General features: G+C 41.1%; 1 protein-coding gene and 1 pseudogene across 1 annotated transcript in view; both read left to right on the top strand.

Annotated features, from left to right (window-relative positions):
- TIAM1 (T cell lymphoma invasion and metastasis 1) overlaps window positions 1-23,733 on the top strand; it is a 327,269-nt gene that overhangs the window by 170,519 nt on the left and 133,017 nt on the right.
- LOC112476882 lies at window positions 14,184-14,302 on the top strand (annotated as a pseudogene).

Below are 23,733 nucleotides of genomic sequence, written 5' to 3'. Positions count from 1 at the left end.
ATCCCAAACAAAAACTCTATACCCATTAAGCAATACCCGCCTCCCCCCATCTCTAACTTCTGGTCTACATTCTGCCTCTATGGATTTGCCTATTCCAGATAGGCAAGTCCTCACTGAAGTGGAATCATACAATATTTGTCCTTTCGTGACTGGGTTATTTCACTTAGCATAATGTTTTCAAGGTTCATTCATCCCATAGCATATATCAGCAATTCATTCCTTTTTTGACTGAATAATATTTCATTATATATGCATACTGCATTTTATTTGCCCATTCGTCTGTCAGTGGACATTCATATTTTTACCTTTTGCCTTTGTGAATAGTGCTGCTATGAACGTTGGTCTACAACTCAACAACAACAGACAACGCAATTAAAAAAATGGGGAAATAGACATTTCTTCAAAGAAAATATACAAATGGCCAGTGAAAGGGTGCTTAACATTATTAGTCATTAGAGAAATGCAAATCAAAACAATGAGATACCACTTCACACCCACTAGAATAGATGTAATGATAATAATGAAAGAAAAATAGGTAAATGGGCCTTCCTGTCTCAGGAAACCTCAGGCTCAGGGACATGACACACACACTATTCCATTAAGCTGAATGCTGTCTTAGTTCCAAAACACAAGTATTTTGTCACCTTTGATCTGATAAAAGTGAACCACTCAGAGTGTTGATTAGTTTTCAGCAAGAGGGCTAATTGTGTCAGAACCATAGCGCAGGAGAAGAATGCCACGTTTGTGTTTTAATAAACATTCAGATAGAAATGCACTTCTTTGTTTACTCCCCATAAAAGTGCTCCCCTTTTTGAAAGGTGAACACCACCCTTTCACTCGAGGATGGCTGCATTTCACGACTGTCTAAATCAGCGAGAACCTTTTCTTGAAATATTTTGGCTGTTTAATTAGGAACGGGTAATGATGAAACAATGATTTTTAAAGTAATTATCTTAACATCCTGTCAGTTCTCCGTTGGAGACAGGAAGTATAGGTAGGTGACAATTTTCAATTTTGTAGGTTTCAGAATCCTAGAACCCCAGAAGCACACTGGTGACCCTCTGATATAACTCTCTCTCCTACTCTAACACCCAGCGTCTTAATATGGTTCATTACTCTTGGACAAGACTTAGTAGAATGAATGAATGAATGAATGAATGAACGAATGCTCTATATGTTCTGCTGTATTGCTACTCTTTGTTTTGTGACATAATTTCACGGCCATTTTGTTAGCGATGATCTCCTCTCCTGACAGATTAAATTTATTTATATGTAGCGGAAGTTTTATGCGGTTTTGTCACCAGGCTTGGTGACCCTCACAAAATAAGTACACTTATGTCATAAAACTTTTGTGGGTCCCTCTCATTTGAAGAGCTGCTAAAAGCCATGGAACTCTTTTTATACAAATGCAGATATACCCATATGCATAATTTTATATCCCATTCCAGAAGGTTCAAAGGCCTTTGAAAGTTCTCCAGAGATCCTATGCTAAGCGCCTTTGTATTAGGTCAATTCCCAGGGCCTACGCAAAACTGCCAAAGTTAGCAAATCTATGTGACCCCTGCCCTTTAAAAGCAGGAACATTATTTTTAAACAAGAAATAGCTTCACGTAGAAACTTGTAATTTCTATCCGGGCTGTGGTTTTAAACTAAGGGTTGAAACCCTTTTGGGATTTATAAAATAATTTTAGTGGTTTGGGGCCAACATTACCAAAACAATGTAATAGAACAGAATAGAAAAGAAGCCAGGCCGTATTGTCTATATAGTGGGTTGAAATGATAAATATGGGTCCCAGTTTGAGAAAGCTGATGTCTGCTCTGCTTGCTTTGCCATATAGTATTTAGGACAGTGGGAACAATTTAAAGAAATTCATGCTTTCTTTTCTTGATATGTTTTGACTGTGTCGGCTCTGTTTCTTCCTTATAAAAAGGTTCAAGAGTCCAGTGTTCCCACTAACACATTTATTTCTTAGCATCCCACCCCCAGTCATCACTTATCCACAGGTGATCTGAGGACACCTCTAATGAAAATCAGCTTAAGGCCCGCCGTCGAAGCCTCTCTCTCATTCTTCCGTTACATTCAGACTCTTCCGCGTTCCTGCTAAGGAAGGATCAGTGTGATCACCTTGCCCCTACTCTTCTACCTTAGACAAGAGACATAATGGTTCTTAAACTCAGTTTCCTCATCTGTAAAATGGTCCTGATAATAATAATAATGGCTTTCTCCCAGGATTGATGGGAAGATTAAATAAGCCTGTGTATGTAAAATACGTAGCATAAATCTTCAATAAGCAGTAATTGGTATTCTTAGTAATGGTTGAACTGTCTGTACACCATAGAAGAGTTACATTTCAGACTTCCCTTCGTATGTTCCAGAATCAGTCCATTCTGGCTGCATTAACCGAGCAGCCGAGCACTCTGGGCATTGTAGTGTCCTTGTTTCAAAGCATCTGCTTAATCTTTTTTTTATTATTATTATTTTTTAATGTAGTCTATTTAACTCCTGATTTTTTTTTGGTATAAATTATTTTGCCTCCACACTTTATAATGACATTAAAAGAACAATCTGCCTTTCCTTTCTCTATATTGTGAACCAACATTCTGTTCACTTGCAAATGTTGGTTATTTGGAACCCAGATGGGAGTCTCCACGAAGACTCAGAATATCACTGAAACTCGATTGCCAGGATCTGTTATTAAAGTTAATGTGGTAAAAAAAAAAAAAAAAAAAAAAATGCGCAAAGAGAGGTAAGAAATTTTCCTGGTATTTTCCTCTCCTCAGAATTACTTTTTGTAGGTATTATGTTAATCTTTAAGAAAAACAGTTTGTTGAATTTCCAGGATTATCAGAACATACTCCGAACAAATGTCTACCTCAAATAAATGTATTCAAATCTTTAGAAAAGATAATTTATTTATGAAAACCTTGCTTCTCCTCCACTCTTAGTGTATTGCAAGAAGATTTAAGTGTAAGCTTGTTGTATCTTATAAAATAATATGTAGAACATACTCTGTGCATATAAACATTCTTTTTGCACCCGGCTGGTGAGTAGCTGCTATTATTAAAGGTTGCCTGTGATGTGGGTTCGAGAACATTGCTGACCTTCCTTAAAATCCCGCCTCCTGACCCTCCTGTCTCACGCCTGGCCCCATTCATGCACGCCTCCTATTTACATAATGTTTTCATGTTCTCGTTTCTCCCTTTCACTTTCTCTGGCTAGTAAAAGTTTTCCTTAGGAAGGAAGATAATTACTAGTATCTGGCAGAGTTTTATAGGAAAGGCACGACTCTCAGGTCACATAGACCAAGGTGGAATTCCGCCTCAGCTACTTCTAAGAACTTGGGCCATGTAGTTGACCTCTCTGAGCTTCAATTTGCTCATCTGTAAAATGGGCCTCTTATTATGTATGTATTGGATTCAGTGACCACTTCATACTGGTAAGACTCAAGTTTATGTCTTTGAAAGTATGTTTCTTAAGGAGAGAAATAAAAATAAACAACGAATAGTGGATGTTTTGATTGTTATTCATCTGGGTAGGGAATGTATTTCGTGAAAAAGGAAGGTGTTTTTAGAACCCCTGACATCTCATTATTTCTCAGTTTTCCAACTGTTTGCAAGAGTTCTGACATTATATGCTGCCAATACATACTGATATTTCTATTATACATACTAATGACATGTACTGATGATAGTAACTAACATTTATTGGTCATTTTTAATGTTCCCAGCCTAGTGTTCTGTGCTTTTGCATTCTGTCACGTTTAACCTTCAAAGCTTATTTGGGGGTGGAGTGGTGGTGGTGGTGGTGGTGAGGTATTATTAGGAAGAATCATTAGAACTGATTTCCCATTACTTACAGATGAGAAGCCGAAGTTTAGTGATGTTAAGAAATTAAGAAGCTCACCCAGTCGTCTTCCTGACCCCAGAGCCTAACTCCTCAAGCACTGCTCAGTCCTCTGTCTATGGAGGGTAGAGATAACTAGACTGGTGAGTCAGGGTAGCCGGCCCCTCCCCCACCGCCCATTCACACACTGCTCTTCGTGCCCCGATATATTCCAACGTGGAGGAAATGGAGCCTTTGTGAAATTTTTTCATAGATGCAGGTATGAGAGAATGAGTCTTTTAAGAAATTATTCACTTAATTGGGTCACGGGTGATAATACACTACTTCTCATTGCCCTTTGGGCCAAAATCTATATATACCATGATTCCCTGGGAGCCTTGGTGGGCATTTTTGGATTGCTTTCATGTCAGCGTTTAAAGCTTTGGTCTTTGACTGGGTGGCGTCTTAAAGAGAAAACAATTTCTTAGTAATATGAACTGTTCTCACGGTAGAGTCCATCCCCTTTTTAGGAAACTGGCAGCTTAATTCAAGGCCTCCTCCTCACTTTGGAGGATATTAATTCCCCTGAGTTAGCCATTTTGACCATGTGTCTCTTAACCCATCAACGAAGTGTCAGAAAACATTTCCTGACTGTGAAGACACTGAGCAAGGGAATCGAGATTTTCCTCCTTGGCTCCAGGACAAATGTCTTGGTCATCCATTATTTACATGTCGTGAGGGAGTTCCGGCCAGCTGATGCTACCGTCTCTCAAGAAAAGTTAGAATGCAGTCTTTCGTTGGAGGCTCACATTGCACTGGTCACTGAGCTAAATGTAAATATCTAAAAAAAAAAACAATGCAAATTATACTTTGATATAGAAACAAACATTTTGACATACTGCCTTAAACCATTTCCTTGGTGACTACAGTCAACGCCATCTTCATTCTTACATCTGGCATAGCCGGGTAACCCTTCTTTTAGGGTCGTTGGCTGCACTAACGAGAACGCCTTTCTAACATATCTGCTCTGTCATTTCGATGTCACTAAGTTGGTAGATAAGAACGCAGTAGTAGGGGTTCCATTTGGGAGCGTTTAACTTCTACTTCTTAAAGGTGGCTGGTAAGTCTGGGTTGTCAGGAGTCCGATGTGTCTCCATTTTGGAAACATTTAAGACATTTTATAAGAATTCCATGGTGGGAAATTTCCAAGACTTCTTTGGAGCTGGTAGCCTTATAACCATCCAGAAGATTCTCAACAAAAGTTCGTTAACCCAAGGCAGTTTTGTGCCTCGATAGGCTTACTCCTTTAATATACAGCCTTAAATTTCAGTGATATCATACACTCAGAGGGTTACTTGATGTTCTCACCAAGGTTTTCTTCAGGTCGCCGCAGGAGGGGTGATAGTTTCTTTCTCACCCCACCTCTGTCTCCACAAGGTCATTCAGGGACCCAAGCTTGCTCTGTCTGGTTGGCTTCTCTGTGCAAGAAAGAGAGGAAATAGTGTCTGGAGTGTCTCAGGGGAGGTGTCCCGTGTAGCTTCTGGGAGTGATCAGCATCATTGGAGCCCACATTCCATTGTCCATAATGCAAGCACGGGACCCCCATGTAGCTGCGACTGGGCTGGAAAGCCACATTTCCTCGTTTCTCAGGTGAAAAAGGAATCAATTTCATTCATGTCTCTGCCACGGGCGAACATTCAAACTTAATCTGAAGGTGACGTGTTTCTCCTAGGAAGATCTTGACGGGAATTTACTGGACGCGGTAGTTAGGTATTTGATCTGAATTCCAGATCCATTTTCATCGTAGGTGTTTATGAGCTTCCCACAAATGGAGAAGAAGGGAATTGGGGCTTAAAAACTTTTTTTTTAAAGTGCTGCACTGGGGCCTTTTCTTCTTTGTCTAATGATGTGTTTATAACCTGCACAAAGATTCAGGGTAAATGTCTGATCGTGTGTAATGCATTCTAGTTATAATCAAATTTAGGTTTTTTAGATGGTTTCTTTGTGGATCTGTGCTACCTTTGGAGATTCCTTTAACATTCATCTTTGTACCTCACTTTGCTCTGAGTTAACCACCGTATACAACTGTTTAGGGTTACAAGGCCACCTCTCTGTGTTTCCTAAGCTGAGAAGCAGCTCTCTTGACTTCTCAGGAGAGCTCAGGCCAGACTTTCACATCCAGGAGTGGAAAGTTCCAGCTATGCGATCTTCCTAAGAGATTTTCCCCTCCCCTATAAATTGCAGAGCTTTTCATCTCGAATAATAATTTTGGAAGTGTTTGACGTTTCACATTTTACCGGTTATCTTTGACAGAATAGACTGAGCATGAATTAATCTTTAGTCAGGTTTGTTTCCTCCTGTGCTGAGATTTGGGGCAGTAGAGGTTATGGAGGTTGGACCAGAGTGACGAGGCTTTGGAGATAATTGCTCTTGGTCGCTTCATTCCCTTTCGTCACATCTAGTATGGTTTTCTGTCCCTTTTTTCTCCTCCCCACCAGGACTAGTCCCTCTAGCTCCTTGCCTTTAGTTTTACCCTAGGCTGCCAAACCAGATAACCAAGCTCGTTTAATTGAGAATCAGTAGGCTCTAAATAAGGACTAATACAGACGGACTCCCATTGCCGACAGAATCAAGTTCAAATTCCTCGTCCTGGCATCTGCAACGTTTGGTGGCCAGCTAATCTGGATTTAGTGTTGCAAAGTTGCAGCAACCCCCACCCTCGTCACACACATACACTATACATTCTTCGTGAACTACACCAAGTTATTATCATCATAATCCATTTAATCATAAAAAATATCAACAAACATTTGCTGAGTACTTACTGTGTGCCAGGGTCTCTTGTAGAATATGTTAAAGGATTTAACCCTCCTGAGGACTAAGGCATTTAGAATATATTAAGTGTAGATTAAATTGTCAAGTATTTTAATCAATCAACAATTATGTTAGTACCTAATGTTACATATAATTATTAATCTAATAATTAAGTGTAGATTAAATGTTAAATATATAGGTATATGGAATATATTAAAGCACTTAAGCCCCTCTCCACCCCTCCGGGGACAAGCAGAGTAATATTATCATCTCCCTTTTACAAAAGAGGAAAGGATGATGTAAAGGTTACATAACTTGCCCAAGGTCCCACCGCTAGGGGGCGCCAGAGCTAACCATTGTGTATTACTGTAGCAACTCTATTTGGTGAATTCCCCTCCCCATCCTTTAGTTCTTCTTGGGGGGACTCCTAATTTGTATCCTCAGAGCTTAGCTGAGGCTCTACATCTTCCTATAACTTTCCCTCATCTCCCTCCTCCCTCCTCCAGGATCCAGTGTTACCTATTTCTTCTGCTCGCCAACCCCCACTCCTTCTCTGAGACTTGAGCTCCTGGAGGATAGGACCTTTACTGAATGCTGGTGGAATTGATCAGCATTAGAGATTTTTGTGCCAATCTCCGTTTTCCAGGCGACAAAACCGAGACCCAGTGTAGGTCTGTCACAGAGCTGTCTGGAGTAGATCTGAGACTAGAACCCACGTCTTCAGAGTGTGACGGAATGGTGAGTGGAGTACTCAACAGTGATTTGGGTCTTGTTCCATAATTCCCGGTGGTGCGTGGATGGCTCACTGAGGGCTGTCAGGTGTGGGGGTTGTTTCCAAGCGTTCTATGCGCTTATCGTGTACCCGGAGTGTTGGCGACGTAGGGGTGGCTTAGCATCGAAGTACACAGGCCCTGAATTTGCACAGACCTGCTGTGACCGAGGATTCCGATATTCTGGTGGGGACACAAGAGCACACAAACACATGTGGCTTTGTTTTTGTAAGATGAAACCAGCAAATTTTGTACATTTTCATTAATTTGCATGTGTAGTAAATCACCTGTGAAATATGTTATTAGTTCATTATATAAATCATCCATAACCGTTCTGTACCTGTGTCTAGAACTTAGAATAAATAAATACGCCGTGGTGCTTGAAATTTCGTTTTTATTTTGAAATCGTCACAAACTTTGAGAAAAAAGTTGGCAATATAGTATAAAGATTTTTTTTTCTCTTCTAAATCACTTGAGAGTAAGTTAGTATTACCCTGGATGTGAGTGTTTTTTTTTCTGTAAACAAAGACACTCTTCCACACAACTACCCTTCAGGGCTCAAAATCATGAAATAAACAGATATGTTAGCAGCAGCTCCTCACACCACATTCCATCCAGTTCGTTATTTGTTCTGAGCGCCATAAGGATGCTGCCCTTTCAGACAGCACATGTGTCCAGGTGGAATCGTGTGTTGTGTTTAGCCGTGAAATGACTTTAGACTCCTTCAGTCAGGAACAGCTCCTCAGTCTTAATTCTCATGACTTTGATACTTTCGAAGAGCTCAGGCTAGTTATTTTGTTTTATGTCCCTCAGTCTGCCTTCACGTGACTTTTCTTGAGAGCAGATCTACACTCTGCATCACTGGTAGACACACTGTGAGTGATGGTGTGTCATCAACTGTGCCTTCCCTGGGAACTCCCGATTTGACCTGTACCATTTTCGATGATGTCCATTCTCCTTGGTCTCTTGATTAGAACAGTGTCTGCCAGCCTTCTCTGCTGGGAACTTAACTCTTCCCTTTTGTATTTAGTAAATGTTTTAGAGAGAGATAATTTGTAGACCTCCTATTTCTTATCAGACTTTGAATTTATTCACTTGCTCGCTTGCTTGCTCACTCACTCACTCACGGTTTCCTGTTTGAGTCAACAGGTTATAATCTGTTAGTAGTAGGATTTATTTTGATATTCAGGTCCTCCCTGATTTGGCCTGGGGGAGGGGGGATGTGTGTTTCCTCCAAGCTGGCTCCTGTGTCCTCTTGTGTCCCCTTACTCCTCAGTTCATTACGACTCTGATGCACCCTGGCTGCTCCCCTCTGTGGGTGCCTGCCTGCCCCTTCCCCCATCACCCTGCTTGGGCTCTGACACCCCCATACCAGGCCACTCCTATAAGGGGGCACCCTCCCCCCTCTAGTCACCAGGTTTTTATGAAGTATATTCTGTGGTTATCTTGAGGTCGATATACCATAGACATTTTTTATGAAAGTTTTAGGGGAGAATTGGTGGTGTTTCTAAATCGTAAGAACGGTGAGGCCTGTTTAGAATTTGTACGCTGGCATGGAAGGATAGCTTCGGAGCCTCCAGGCACATTCTTACACAAATTGTTAAAAGACTTAGGAGAGGTTCAGTCATGTTAAAACTCAAGTTTGAAATTGTTGTCATCACTTTTTTTTCCACAGCTGGGTGTTGGTAAGATTTCCAGAGCGATAGAAAAGCAGCTTTCTCAAGAAGAGGGGATGTGGGAGGGCGAGGTTGCTCCTCGCGGGCCAGCGGCTATCAGAGGGACCAGCTAGGGTTATTTTTCAGCTGTTATCTGTAGTTCTGTCAGGAAGGGGAATAGCTGAGAACTAGTTTCTCTTCTTATTGTCTCTCCTTCATCCAATTTCCTTTCCTTTTCCCCTTTCCTTCCCATCTGTGCTGCTCCCCCATTGCTTCTCAATTCTGTGAGCCTGCCTTTCTCCTCAGCTGCAGAGCCAAATGCTCATTCATTACCACTTAACTTTTCCACATGGTTTCTTATCATTTGGCACTCTAAAAATAATCAACTAAAATTCTTGCCTCTAAATTCGATTTTTAAAAATTATTTATAGATAGATGGTTTTAAAAAAGCAATATTTTAGTGAAACGATAACCATAACGAATGCTTTTAGTTGCACATCCATGTAAAGCAAAATATTTAAAATTTATACCATTTATTTTATAAATATACGTCCCCCCCCCCCTTATACACATACACGAGTGTCATAAAAGAAACTTATCTGAGATAGGAGTTAGGTAAATTTATAAATTCAAAACATGTAAAGGACATAATATTATAATGTTATCAGAATTGACTAAGACTAGAAAAGTTCTTTTCGTCCACTTGAATTTTAAGTACGCACACCCACATTGAAAAAACTCTAACCATGTTCTCATTTTAGGAGATCGCTTTTTACCTTTGACACATGGTAGTTGTTTGGCTGAATTGAATTGAACTGGACCCCCAATTTTGAGACTTACGGGATAGATTTTCTAAAAACAGATTCTCCTGATGACTTCTCGAAACAAAGGGTATTTGAAAACTTAAAACTGGGTTTTAATTGGTGTACCCCGATTCTTTTTGGACCCTAAACTTTCAGGATTTTCTTTCTTTCCTTCTTTGCTTTCTTCTCTTTCTCCCTCTTCTCGTCTTCCTTCCAAATACTTATTTCTGTCGCTGCTGTTTGTCATGTCTCATACCTTTAGGACTAACAGATGGAAAGTGTTTAGGTAGGTCTGGAGTTTCAGAGGAAATTGAAAAGAGGGCCATTTTTTTTTTTTTTTTTTTCCGCTTTAGTTATAGAACATGTCTGTAGCATTCACCGTCAAATAGAGCCTATAGCTCTCAGAAGCCCCACAAATCATTGCTTCTGGTCACCGGGAGCTTGGGGTAGAATTTCCTATAAATTCACTGTATCATTTGCTTTGGTTTTATCATAGTCATTTTCTCCCCCAAAGAGTGGTTTTTCACAGGTCTTTCCAGTTTTAACAATTATAAATTATTTTGATGCTAATGATTGCGAAGGTTGTGCTGCTCTGCAACCCAGAAGATTTAAATCCAGAAGTTACTTAAAATTGACTATGAATAGCATTGCAGGACAGTTTTGCGAGATAGTTGACATCTCAAGTATATGTTGAGTAATAATGTTTTTATTCTCTGAGCCTAATATCTACCTGGGTAGGAGAAATAGTCAACTACATGTGTCTAATATACATTCATAATTTTACCTTGGACATATATCCTATCTGAGCTTCTTTTGTGCTTCTCAGTGCTCTTATTTAATGCCCTTGTCTGCATTCCATAGTTATAGGTTGTGTAATAAGAGAGTCTACAGAAAAGAATAAGACATTGTACCCAGGGTTTTCATTGTGTAGTTTTTAATTCCAGTGTATTAATCTAGCTCTTATAAAGTAGTCCCTGTAGAAACAGACCCCTGGTTTCCAGGCCTGGGCCCTTCCTGGCTGACTTTTGAGGATATGATCACATCTGTGTCAAAGAGTTGATGAGACATCCCGACCTCATTCCAATCCTAAGCCCTTAGTGTCAGACATATTAGCTATGGTTTATGCTTGTTAACAGAAAGTGATCCTGTCATGTAACCTCGCTCTCTAGATGAACTCTGCTCTAAAATTCATGATTCAGATTCATCTTTACTGTCACTTCCAAACGTACTTGGGTCGTATCTACTCCATGTCAAATTTTTGGTGCTGGTTTTTCTGAGTCAACTTAGCAGCAAACGTGTTTGGTTATTGGTACCTCCTACCATGAGATTTCAGGTATTTGGTTTTGATCCCTTTAAACCATGACCTTTTAAATCTAAATATTATAGGATTAGTATTTTAGTAAATCTATACTTTAGTATGTTTATATTTAGTAATCCGATTTACTTTGTGTATTCCTGACAAATCATGGGATAATAAATAATGTATGGCCATTGGCATACTCTTTGCAAAATACTTAAGTTTTTATCTCTAGTTATCTTTAATCGGTCAACATGGTTACTTATATTTAGAAGCCGAATCTTCCGTGACTTTAATTTTGGGTAACAATAATCTTTTGGGAAAGTTTGCAAAGACATAAAAGAACTAGAGAATTGGTGTATTATTTTATAAGGTTTTGGTCTATTGAGTTGTCACTTTTCATCCTTATAGTTTACGATCGAAGATGGATACTGGTTGCCTCTCATGACTATTATGTGCTTTCCTATTCCGTACGAAGCCTTCATGTGTTTTTATTGTAATCAATAAGGGATGAGATTTTATAAATTCAGGCACTAATTTCAAGAACATTTTTTTGTACCTGCTTATTTTTTGAAAATTTCTAATTACAATGCAAGAGCCTGGAGATTATGATTATAATCAGCATCGAGGTGTAATGAAAGATCTCACATTTTTTTTCAGGCTACCGGGTACCGATCACTTCTGTGGTTCAGACAGTGGACTGTGTGGTTTTCAAGGGACTGTACCATTTACTCTTCTTTTCCTTGTTTTACCAAGGAGGAAACTGAGTCCTAGTGACACAGAGTAACTTTCCACAGTCACTTAAGTATTAAATAGCAGAAGCAAAATTCCCACCCGATTCCATCTGGCTCTAGAGTCCATTCTTTGAGCACTAATCTTTTAGTCTCAGACACTTAGTGGCTAATGACATGCAGTCGAGTTTGAGACTAGTCTTGTCTGGGAACAGATCTGATTTTGACTTATGCTGTTGGGTGTCTCAAAATTGCTCAAGACCTGTTCATTATCTTTTCAGATTTCATTTTGAGATTAATAATTAACCCTTAAGGGCTTTTCCCATTGTGTCAAGTTCAAACAAAAGAAGCTGACAGACTCCCAATATAAATTAAATGTACGTAACAAACAAACAGCACAAGCCCCAGCAAGAAATAACAGTTGACAGGTTTAGTGTTTGCTCCACTGAAACCTGGGCCAATGTCAGCAGTTAATTGCATTCTCAGAAATGTCACGGGAGCAGGGGAGGGCGGTGGCATGGATCCACGGCCAAGTTTACTTCTTGAAAACCGGGACCGTTTTCCTTCATCCTGAACAGGCATGGAAGAAGATTTATTTTTGATTGAGTCCCAGAAGGGGATACTTAAGTCTCTTTGAGCGTTAAATATGCATACCATATTACAAATTATTTTTGAGCAACTCATCGCTGTGTCTTAAAAAAATTTTTTGGCTGCACTGTGTTAAAAACGCAACAAAACAATAAGCCCATGATGAGAATTTTCGGTTTGTGTTTGTTGGTGTTTTTAATTGGTGGGAAGAGACTGCTGATGAGATGTATTAAACTCCAAATCTAAATTGTTGCTGTATAAAATCACCTGTATAACTTGTATTCTTTTTTCACCCTGCACCTCCTTCCTCTGATATATTTAATTAACGCAGAATAATATATTTGTTACTTTCTCCGACTCATTTACACCAGGGTTTGTATGGGGGCACATATAGCATTGCATTTCTAGTTATACCACATACCCTGGAATGGGTCTCATGTGATCCATGCCCACTGGGTGAAAGCGAGCGATGATGCCCGGTTGATCATTATTATCTTTCTCATGGTCCGTGTTGTACTTTTATGGACGATAGAATGATCCAGATGAGGAAGATAGAAAATTGGAGAGAGAAAATTACCAGATGAGGATAGTGCTGGTGATGGTATTGATACGTGAACCCGCCAATTAAGTGAATACCTGAGTACTTAGTTAGCTCTTTATTTCGCAAGGAGACTGAATCTGTAGTAATTGAAATGGGTACATTTTGTTAAGGTGATTTCCCATAGTAGTAACCTACAAAACACTCACTTTCCCACAGATCGTTAAGAGGTATTCCGCAAAATAAGCTTTCGTGATTAAGAAAGTTTGGGAGGCACTGGGTTGAATCAAGTGAAATTCATTTCTTTACTGCAAGAGGTGGAGTTCCCAATTTTGACCATAGAATGAATATTTCTTCAAGCATGCATAAACATTTCCTATATTTCTATAAAATGCATATAAATATTGGAAGACAGCGTAGCGATGAGAACATGTTTCGAAGGATATAGACTTGATATCAGACGATGGTCAAGCCATTCTTCCATGCGCTAGGCAGTAGACGTGTCATTTACACAGAAAGTGGTGTAAGAGTTACACACATACCCTTGTTCCAGGTTGCTGTGATGATTAAATGATCTAATGTGTATAGAAATTTTTTCAAATTTTGAAGCATCCTATAAATATTAGTTTTTAATATACCCTTTAATCTTTTTATTGCGTAATATACAGAACTTAAAATTTACCATTTTAGCCATTTTTAGTATGCCGTTTAGTGGCATTAATTATATTCACATCGTTTTGCAACCATCACCACCATCCATCTCCAGAACTTGTTCATCTTCCCAAATCAAAACTCTATACCCATTAAAGACTAACATCCCTATCCCATTTTTCCCATAGCCCCTAAGCAACTACTGTTCTACTTTCTGTCTCAATGACTGTTCCGGGTACTTTGCATGTGGAACCATACAATATTTGGCCATTTGTGTCTGGCTTATTTCACTTAACATAATGTCTTCAAATATACCTTCTTTTTTTTTTGTATGCGATTTTTATTTTATTTTATTTATTTTCTTAATTTGCTCATGTCATTCTTTTAACACAAAGCACAGTAAGAGAGGAATGCATGTATTTCTAGATTGTTCCTTTCAAATAGCCCTGTGTGGGCCATTCCTATGATGCTAGGAGAGGATGTTAAGGACATGAACTTGAGAAGAATGGATCTGTCTACTGCCATGCCACCCTGAACATGCCTGATCTCGTCTGATTTTGAAAGCTAAGCAGGGTCGGGCCTAGTTACTACTTGGATGGGAGACCACCTAGGAATACCAGGTGCTATAGGCATTAAAAAAAAAAAAGGAAAAATGGATCTAGTCCATTTTCATATCAGAACTAAAGGGATCCAGGGTCTTCCACACAAAGAGACATGTTTTGCTTCTTCTCAAACTAATATTTGAAATAGAAGAGACTTGAGTTTCAACACCTAAGTATTATTGTCTCATCATGTGGATGATTCATGCACAGGCGAGATTTAAAAATTTTTATATTTCATCATTGTTACCTGTCAAAAAATTGTGATTCTTCATATGGGGCTCTTTTGGGAAAAACCAGCCATTTCAAAATTAAATAGTGTAATATCTGAAATGACCTGTTCTTGTTTATTTAAATAAGGCCTTTGGAATGTGTTTTTCTTTTTTTAGAATTGATATTCTCCTCTATACTGTGATTTTATAGTGAAATTATTTCCAAATACCAAATATTAATCTCCACAATTAGAAATGTTTCTTTTCCCAAAGATTTCATCAGCGTTCTGAAATGAGATGCCAAAGTGATCATCAGTTTTTCCCGAATAATCGAAATTCAGCTTTAAAAAAATCATAGTCAAATTAAACTGCCATCTTAGCCTATTGTATATATTTTCAAAATCTAAATAAATGTATGTTTTTATCATTGCCCGGTGGAGAGCATGTATTTCCTTGTAAAGAGTATTAGCCTCATCTACATATTCTTGGCGTAAAGAATTTCATTACATCACACCCTTTATGCTTCATAGGCACCTAGCTCTTGGGCCCTTACAATTATACTTTTTGGGTCCTTGTCTCATTTCTCCTCCTCTCCCCGCCCACAAAAGGTACTTAAGTCTCTTTAAGGAGCCTTAAGCCTTTGCCATCTTAGCCTCCCCATGGACCCTTGCACTGTGGCACTCACTGAGAAGGTGCCCACGTTGAAACTGAAGTGGGCTGAGTTGAATTTGAGATTGAGGTCTGGAAGCAATAATTGAAAGGATTCTTTTAGAGGAAAAACGTCAGGCTCTTATTTACCTTTATGGAAAACTGAGCTGAGCCTGGTACAGCACAGATGGCAGCTTGTTCCTGTGAGTGTGGGGACAGAGTGAGAGAAAAAGAACAAAACAGGTGGCTCTGGAGCTGGCACCCTTTGCCAACATTAGTTCAGGCCACACACAGTCCCCATCTCCCTGTGCTCGTACGAGTGAGGCATCCGCAGAACCAGAAGGCTGATGTTATTTTGATCATTGCACTCCATTTAGTGAATACACTTGATTAATCCCCCTCCTTCCTCTTATGGATCCTATTTTGAATGGAAAATCACTACTGGAAAGACAAATTCCTACAACGATTATGTACACAATGCCCTTTTCCCAGCACCCAACGGCACCCTTGCTTGCGACACCCAACATTTTGGAAGCATTTTCTTTTTGAGGTACTGAGTTTTATTGGGGAAGAATCCAAAGCCATAGAGAAATGAAGTTACTTGCCCCAAGTTCAAAAGTTAACCTGGTGCTCAGAGAACACCCATCATGCCCACTGTGCATGTTCTTTGGTTTGGCCTTTGAAAATTCATGCTCCCTGCCCATCGGGAAGCAGAATTAGGGCTCTTAACACAAATCTCTCAACTCGCTTTCTCTCAAGGTGAATACTTTCAGAAAGGGGCACGTTTAGGGCTTGGGAGGGCTGTGGTGACTTCTGAGCCTCCCCAGGGTTGGTTTGGTTTAAATGTGGCCTTGTCAGTTCCAACTAGCTGGGAAGAATAGCTCTCCCAGCGTGAAGCATTAGTCATGAGCAGGGTGTAGGAGGCTGCTGAACAATCATTCTGACCCTCCTCCCCATCACTGGGCTTTCAAGCCTAACTTCCAGCCCAGCTGCATGGGAATTGAGGACTTGCTGGGGACACCCCCCACCCCCACCCCGCTGTGTGCTTGAAGTCTTGGCTCAGGGGTGAGAGAGAGTGGTAATTTCAGATTCAAGGCGAGAGCAGAATTGTCGCCTCAGGGAAGCTTATGTACCCAGGACCCCCATAACTTGCGTATGTGTGGGGGTGTGGGATATTAAGGGAGGAGGCTGGTATGTTTGTTTTATACTCCGCTAACATGTTTTGATACTATTTTTTATACTGAAGTAAAAGAGAACCACAACTCTTAATGATGCTGGCTTCCAAGAGACATCTGCTCGGAGGGAGGTAACTGTCGAAAAATAAATGGCAAAGGTGACATCATGGAAGTCAGACCACTGTCCACAGTGACCCTTTCATTTCCTGGAGCCTGAGGCTACAGAGAATACCCCGAATAGACCTCCTTCCAAAGCTCAGATCAAGTGGACTCAGGGGCAGGTAATTAGTCAAGAGCATCTGCTGAATATTCTGTTACAAAATCTATGGGAGAATAAATTTTATCCTTTTTGTTCCTTTTGGTGATATTGATGCCATTACTGGGTACTGGAGAAAAAGTCTATCGGGGCATGTGATGGTTAATTTTATGTTAACTTGGCTAGGCTGTGATGCCCAGTCGTTTGGTTAAATATCAATTTAGACGTTACAGTGAGATATTTTTTAGATGTGATTAGCATTTAAATCAGTAGACATTGAAGAAGGCACATTATCCTCTATTATGTGAGTGGGCCTCATCCAATCACCCGAAGGCTCTAAAAGACTGCAGTCTCCTAGGAAGAAGGATTTCAGGGCCCAGATGCATTTGGGCTCAAGACAGCAGCCTCAGTTATTTTCTGGTTCTCTAGTCCGCCGGTCTGCCCCGCAGATGGAGAACTTGCCAGGCCCTATAGTTGCGTGAGCCAGTTCCTTGAAGTGCTCATTCGTCTGTTCACATCCTTTTGGTTCTGTTTCTCTGGGGAACCCTGATGAATACAGGGCCCAGGCTGCGGAACAGCATGATAAAAAGTAATCAGCTCTGGTTCCCTCCCTCATGGAACTGTGATCCTACCAAAGGAGGTGGATTAAGACAACTATTCAAATAGTTGGTAACTATAGGGATTCAGGAAAAGAAAGTCATGAAAAAAATCTCAGAAGACCAGAGCTTTGAAAGATTTTCCAATAAAACACTCCAACATCAAAAGAGAATTAACTTCTAACCATTCCATGTGCCATTTGATTTTGGGGGGAAGATGGGTATGTCATCTTAGAAAATCATACACATATAAAATTTTATTCCGTTTTCAATCTGCCCCAACTCCTCAGCTCTCCCTAACCTCCTGAGTAAATCTGAGGAAAACTGACTCTTCAGAAAGTTGCTTCTTTTTTCCTCTGGCCCTTTCTGTTGGGTGCCAAGGCTGTTTGTATGTCAGTTAGCTGAGCAGGGACTGAAGTGGCTGCTTTCTCAAAGGACATTTAATGCATTTTAATGTGCATTAGTTTGGCTTTGCAGTGATGTATGCATTGAGTAGTTTGGGCAGAAGAGAGGAATTATTAGCAATGGGGATTAAAGGCAAGGAGACCTGAATTAGAAGAGACAGGATAGGTACAGAAGATACTTCAGGGACCTTGAAGGGAGAAAAGGGAGAGAAGGAGAAGACAGAAAGAAAGAAATTAACATTCCTGAAGCCCAAACGAAACACCAGAGGAAGAGTGCTTCCCGTACATTACCTCATTTACTCCCCAGCACGAACCTGAAAGGCAAATTTCCAATTTTGCGGGTAGAGAAAGCGCTCCATAGGGATGTTAAGTGAGTGGCCCAAGGTTACAGGGACATTAAATGGCAGACGAAGGCTAGATTAGTCTGAATCCAATGTCTATATTACATTTGTATGGAAGGCTTAAACCCTAAAAGATGTGTCAGATTTGAAGTATCAGTGGAATCGCTCCGTGGAGGGGGCTGGCAGGTGGCCAGCAGGAGGTTAGGAAGAGGGAAGAGATTTGTCCTGAGGACTTGAGATTAGGTAGCGGGGAGGGTGGAAGGAAGTAAATCAATTTGTTAAAGAGAAAAGTACTCCATAGGGAGAGTTAGTAGAAGGCTGTGGGCAGAACCTACAGTTGGAGTTAGAAGACTGGCCGAGGAGCATAAGAGCATAGAATTCAGGGAACGGGAGTGTTTTTTATTTTCTTGGCAGGGGCAGCTCAGAGGGGTCAGCTGCTGCTGGGAGGCACGGCCATATGCACTCTTAAGGGACAGCTCCTTCCGAATCAGTGGCTTTCTGGATTGGAAGCAGGCCAAAAGAGAAAGGATTTCTTCTGGAAGATGAACCTTTATTTTTCCCACTTACAAGGACTAAAGTTTTGTTCCAAAAGAGTTTTCAATCCCTTTCTTTGCGTGTTGTTAGCTTTTTATTCTTCCAGAGTATGTAATTGAAATTTCCTGCCTACTTTTCCTGGCCGTGTCTGAGATTACCTGCACTGGAAAATACGGTGATGGTTGGAAATGTGTTTTTGCTTATTGCATCTTGGCCAGTCATTGTACTGTCTTGTGGTGGGTGGGGATGAGGAGGTTGCGAAAATGAATTTTTCTTTCTTAGAGCATTTTCTTTTACTACATATGGTACAGTTTCATGAACTACTGGGGAAGGAATATTGACTACTATTTTGATTGCATAAACATAATTTAATGGCCCTTAGTGAGAACTAGTGCTAGCAGAGATCATTTCAGAGCAGCCCCAAGTTTCCAGTATGTTTCTACAGACCTGGTCTCCTGAATGGTGATACGTTACTTTCCCGAAGATTCTGGGTGATTTTTGACACCGCTGTGATGTAGCTTCATTAAAAGACTGGGGTGTAGACTTTCTCCATTGTCATGGGGGAAACTGAGGACTTCATCAATAAAGAGGCTCACGAAATAAACAGCAGCAGATTTGGGGATTGTTTCTTTTTCTCTTGTCTTTTTTTTTTTAACCATAGATGACCCTTTTTTTCTGCTGCTGGAGAGTTCTCTTGCAACTTACAGATTCCACCTGTCAGCCTTCCATGCTCATGGAAGACACGGTAAGCCTGTTTTTGGTGGAGCAACGCGGAACAATGCAGACAGCCTTGGGGAGGAAGAAAGAATAGGAGCTGTCAGTGTCTTTTTCCATGCTAAGGCCAGGCAGCTGGGGAAGGAGGCATTTCCTATGAGTTTACCACAGACGGGCTTTTCCTTATTTTTTCTTAGTTTCCGGATTGGCTTTTATGTCCTGGAGCAGTGGTTGTCAGTGTCAGATGGATGTGCGAGATGATTTCGTTAGGGCGTGAGAAGGAAACGTCAGAATTTATAGTTCTTTCTGGCTCGCGCATTTAAATTGCTGTGTATTTCCGTTTGGTTCAAATAAACTATGCACATTATCAACATAACATAGAAATTTGAAATGTGCATAATTTATTGGAACAATAGCTTATGTATGTCATTTATACATTAATTGAATAAATATAAACACACTCACCGTTCTGGGCGGGCATGCTCAGAATGATTTTATTGAATGGGGATGCTCATAAAAACGTTTGTGCACTAGTGCCCTGGACAGGAGTGGACTCGTTAATTCTTAGAAGGCAGGCACAGTGTCTGTTTCACTTGCTTTGTGTGTGGTCTCGTAGATATTACTTGGCAATGAATGTCAAGCTTTTTAAGCCCGTTGCTGTCATACAAGGAACAACAGATTTGCCTCGTGATTTTATGTATCGGTTTTTCTGCACAGGGACTTTGAAGGATCACTGTTTTCAGAAACGTTCCCATGACTTCCCAGGACCGGTCTTTGTGTTGAAAGAGGCCGCTTTTCCTCTTATGCCTACAGGGAGGGGTGTATGTGCTTTGTTTGATTTTTCTCTTCTACTTTAAAAAAATCAGATCTGCAACTACTTCATGTGCTTTTTGTTTCTCCTGATTTGCTATTTGGCTAGGATGAATGTTAGTCATTATTCAGCCAGGAAGATGTTGCGCCAGTCTTGAAAGTAAGAATTGGTTGTTCCATCTTGCATTTCTGGGGTCCAGCTTAGTGGCATTCCGTATTTTTGCCTTAGTTGAATTCCGTATTTACTGTAAGAAGAATGCCCAGCAGAGAGAATCTTCATTTTGGTTCCCATGATGATACTCATGAGTTTTGACTTAAGCAGGTTAAAGTAACAAAAACTTCTTTCTTCAAGTGCAAGGAACATTGAAACTTCGGACCATCCTCTTTAATTTTAAAGAGAATGGATGGTCAGGAAGGTTGGATTGAGTTACTCGTAACCTCATAGTTGGTCCATGTCTTTCCTGCCACACGTCTGTTCCCATCACCGTGTGCCCCACCCCCAGTCTTCCCTGTCATGGTCACTCACATAACGAGAGCATCTGCCTGGTGTTACGTAGCTGTCTACCTCTTGTTTCACATACTCTTCTTCGAAAGGTGAAGCCTTGCTGCTCATGATCTCATTTAAATTATAAACCCAACCCCCACGTGTGAGTAAGGAGCAGCGTGGATGTCCTGCAGATCCAGAGTGTTTTGGAAGCCAAACTAAAATCTGGATTATATTTTAACTTTATGGCCCCACATCATACTTTTATTTTTGTGTTAAATCGTAGATGCTGTTTAATCCATTTGTTGTTACAGGTATTGGCTTAGTCAATAAGAGTGTCTTCCTTTCGTTGCTTCATCAGAGTGTTCTCACCTCGGTTCCTTTGTGCCGAGACCGTATGTGGAACGGACACCACATTCCCAGTAGGATCCCTGCAAGTGAATTCTGGCCGCTCAGTGATAAAACTTTTGAACTGGATGTTCCATTTGACTTCACAGTGGCGGCGCGACTGTCACTTTCCATTTTGTCAGTTACTAACCGAGACGCTTCGGTGGCATCTCTTCCTTCTCTTTCTCCTCCCCTTCTCATTTCTCACATATGTGGCCACTAAGTCTTGGCGACTTCACCTGCCTTTCTTATTTATTAATCCCGGGTTCTCACTGACCCAGTTTAGGCCACCTTATCTCTTCCAGGCACTGCCTGATTGGTTGGTTGGAACAGACCTCCACCTTCTCTTCCATGGTACCCAGGGCGGGTGGGGAGAGCATATTCGATTATGTAACTCCCCTAATAAAATCCTATTGCATACGCCATTACACACAATAATGTCCAAGCCCCTATATGGGGGTGAGAAGTCACCGCCCAGCTGTACTTCTCATCCACCCCTCACGCCTTATGTAGTGTCCACAGCCTGAGCTCCTTTAGCTCTTTTCCATGCACTTGACCTCTCTACAATACTGGGCGAATGCTACTTTAATTCCTCAGAGCTTTTGCTCTTTTTCTGGAATGTTCCGCCCAGCCCCGCTTTTTTTTCAAACTCACTTCTATCCCTGTTCGTTTTCTCCCATCCTCATAGGCTAAGCCAAATCCCAATAATCCTTCAGGTCCAGGTTCAACTTACAGTTTCTCCTGGCAGAATTAGTCTATTTTCTTCTCAACATTTGCTGTTTATAATACCAGATTAGCCTTTTCAGCCCTGTCTCAGAGTAGATAAGTGCCCACTATTTTCTCAGATCGTGGGCGTCATAAGGAAATGGTCCATTTCCTCGTCCCAGACATACTGTAGGTGCTCAATAAATGTTGGTTGAGTTGGACTGGATCAGTAACCGTCAGTAAAATTCTTATGTAGATACTCTGCTTAAATAATTCATAAGCAGTTTTTAGATAGTCATAAGTATGACTGTCTGAAAAGCTGTTTTGTATACTCTGTTTCCTAAGATGCTATCAATTGGAAGACACACCATTATTTTATGTACTACTAAGGAAAAAAGGAAATGGTGCTGTTGAAGCCTCACTGCAAGGGTATATCCAATTTCAAAGTGAGAAATGTGCTTCTTAGGATGAAAGAAATAAGGACTTGTTTTTCGCCTGTTAGAGCGTGTAGTCTTAATTGTATAACTGTAAAACAATTTGCTTTGCAAAGAAAATCTGGAAGTCACTTAAAAATCTTTTGTCATTTTGAAATGAAGGGAGAGTAAAGTAAAGGAGCATGTGAGGCTTAGTTCCCAGAGAGTGACCTAGGATGCTGGGCCCGTGAAACATTGTTCAATCTCTCTCTCTTATGACTGAGCCTTAATCTCTTCCAAAAGATGGGGGCTTACAGGTAGAGAACACCCCCGCCCCCATTTTGAAAATCTTTGGAAGGGATTCCTTTAAAATTTTTTAAAAAATGGTTTTATTTGACTCCAAAGTGGAAGATTCTTTGCTGATTGAAAATTTTTACTTAATATTTGTTACCACCTAAACACATACCAAGATGGATGTTCATAACAGTCCCTTAGCGATGGCATCACACAGGACCTCATCAGAGTTTTACTTGTATGTAGGGCAGCTGTGTTTTCCAACTATTATATGTGCTCATTGACTTTTGGTTATTAAATTAAGCTGCTGAGCACACACATACGTACTCGATATTTCTAGTTTCTCTTCCTTCCTCTCCATCCTTAGTACGCGAATGACTGAAGTCTCTAACCATTTTCTCTTAGAGAATTTTGCCGTGTCACACACGCCTTCTGCCAACACAAGTATCACAGTGGCAGGAAGAGAACCAAGGAGGAACTAGCAAGTCCCCCGGGGTGTGATTCTTTCCGAGGCCCAGAGCATGAGGGGCCAACGAAGTGGGTTTGGTGCGCCCCAGCCGGATGACCTTTCCAGAGAGGACTGTGCTATTTTTCTCAGTCCTCTAGGTCGCAGGCAGGTCCCGCCCTCGTTGCTGACAGGCGTAGTTGCCACACCGGTAGCTTGGGTGTGTGGCCTCACCCCAGGGGCTGTTCCCTGATTCACAGAGTGGCCCTCCTACTCTGTGTGGGAAAGGCGGCTCCAGGCTGGGAACTGCGCCGTATGTGGTGGCACTGGGAATGACATCACCAGATGACTCCGTCTCACTCTGCTTCCTGATGAAGAAAGGGGACCTTGTGACATCCTGACTACATTTCAGGCTGAAAGACTTCCTTCTGGGCTTCGCGGTGAGACAGCAGGCCAAAGAAGAGGCCAAGGTCGTAGGGGTCAGAGACCATCATGAAAATTACAGGTTACACTTTCATCCTTTTGGGTCACCTGGGCAGGCTTGGAGAAGGTCTCGGAGGCAGATAGCAGCTGCCTAGTCTGAGTGTCCCTTACCTTACAGTGTCCTTCCTCTTGGCTGCTCACACAAGGCTGTGACCTTGTGTCTATGGGGTTCCCCCTGCTTCCATCCTGTCTCAAGGCCGAACGTCAGGCTCGGAATGCCAGAGAGAATGAGAACCAAATTCCCTTCTTGAGGCTTCAGTTTTAGACTGTGACACAGGAGCTGCCTAACCCTTCACCCATTTTGCCCGGGTCTCTCAGGAAACGAGGCTCCTTCCCGTGCCTGATGAGGTGACTACAGCTGATGTGGGAGTGGGAGGCAGGTCTGCCCAAGGGAAGAGATCTGGATGGCCTGATTTTGGAAAAGGCATTGTTGGGTTAAGTGACTTTATTTTGAAATCTCTTCTAAGCTAAGGCGCAGATTTGTTTTTGAGATTATCCCGGTGTGCCGTTTAAGGATTATACAGTCTATTGTGTTCCCTAGGAGGTGGGCAAGCACTTTTAAC

This window comes from Pteropus alecto, unplaced genomic scaffold (assembly GCF_000325575.1).
Source record: "Pteropus alecto unplaced genomic scaffold, ASM32557v1 scaffold81, whole genome shotgun sequence".
In the NCBI taxonomy this organism is placed as follows: Eukaryota; Metazoa; Chordata; class Mammalia; order Chiroptera; family Pteropodidae; genus Pteropus; species Pteropus alecto.
Note: the sequence above shows the minus strand (reverse complement) of the source record. Positions and strands in the feature narration are given on the sequence as shown.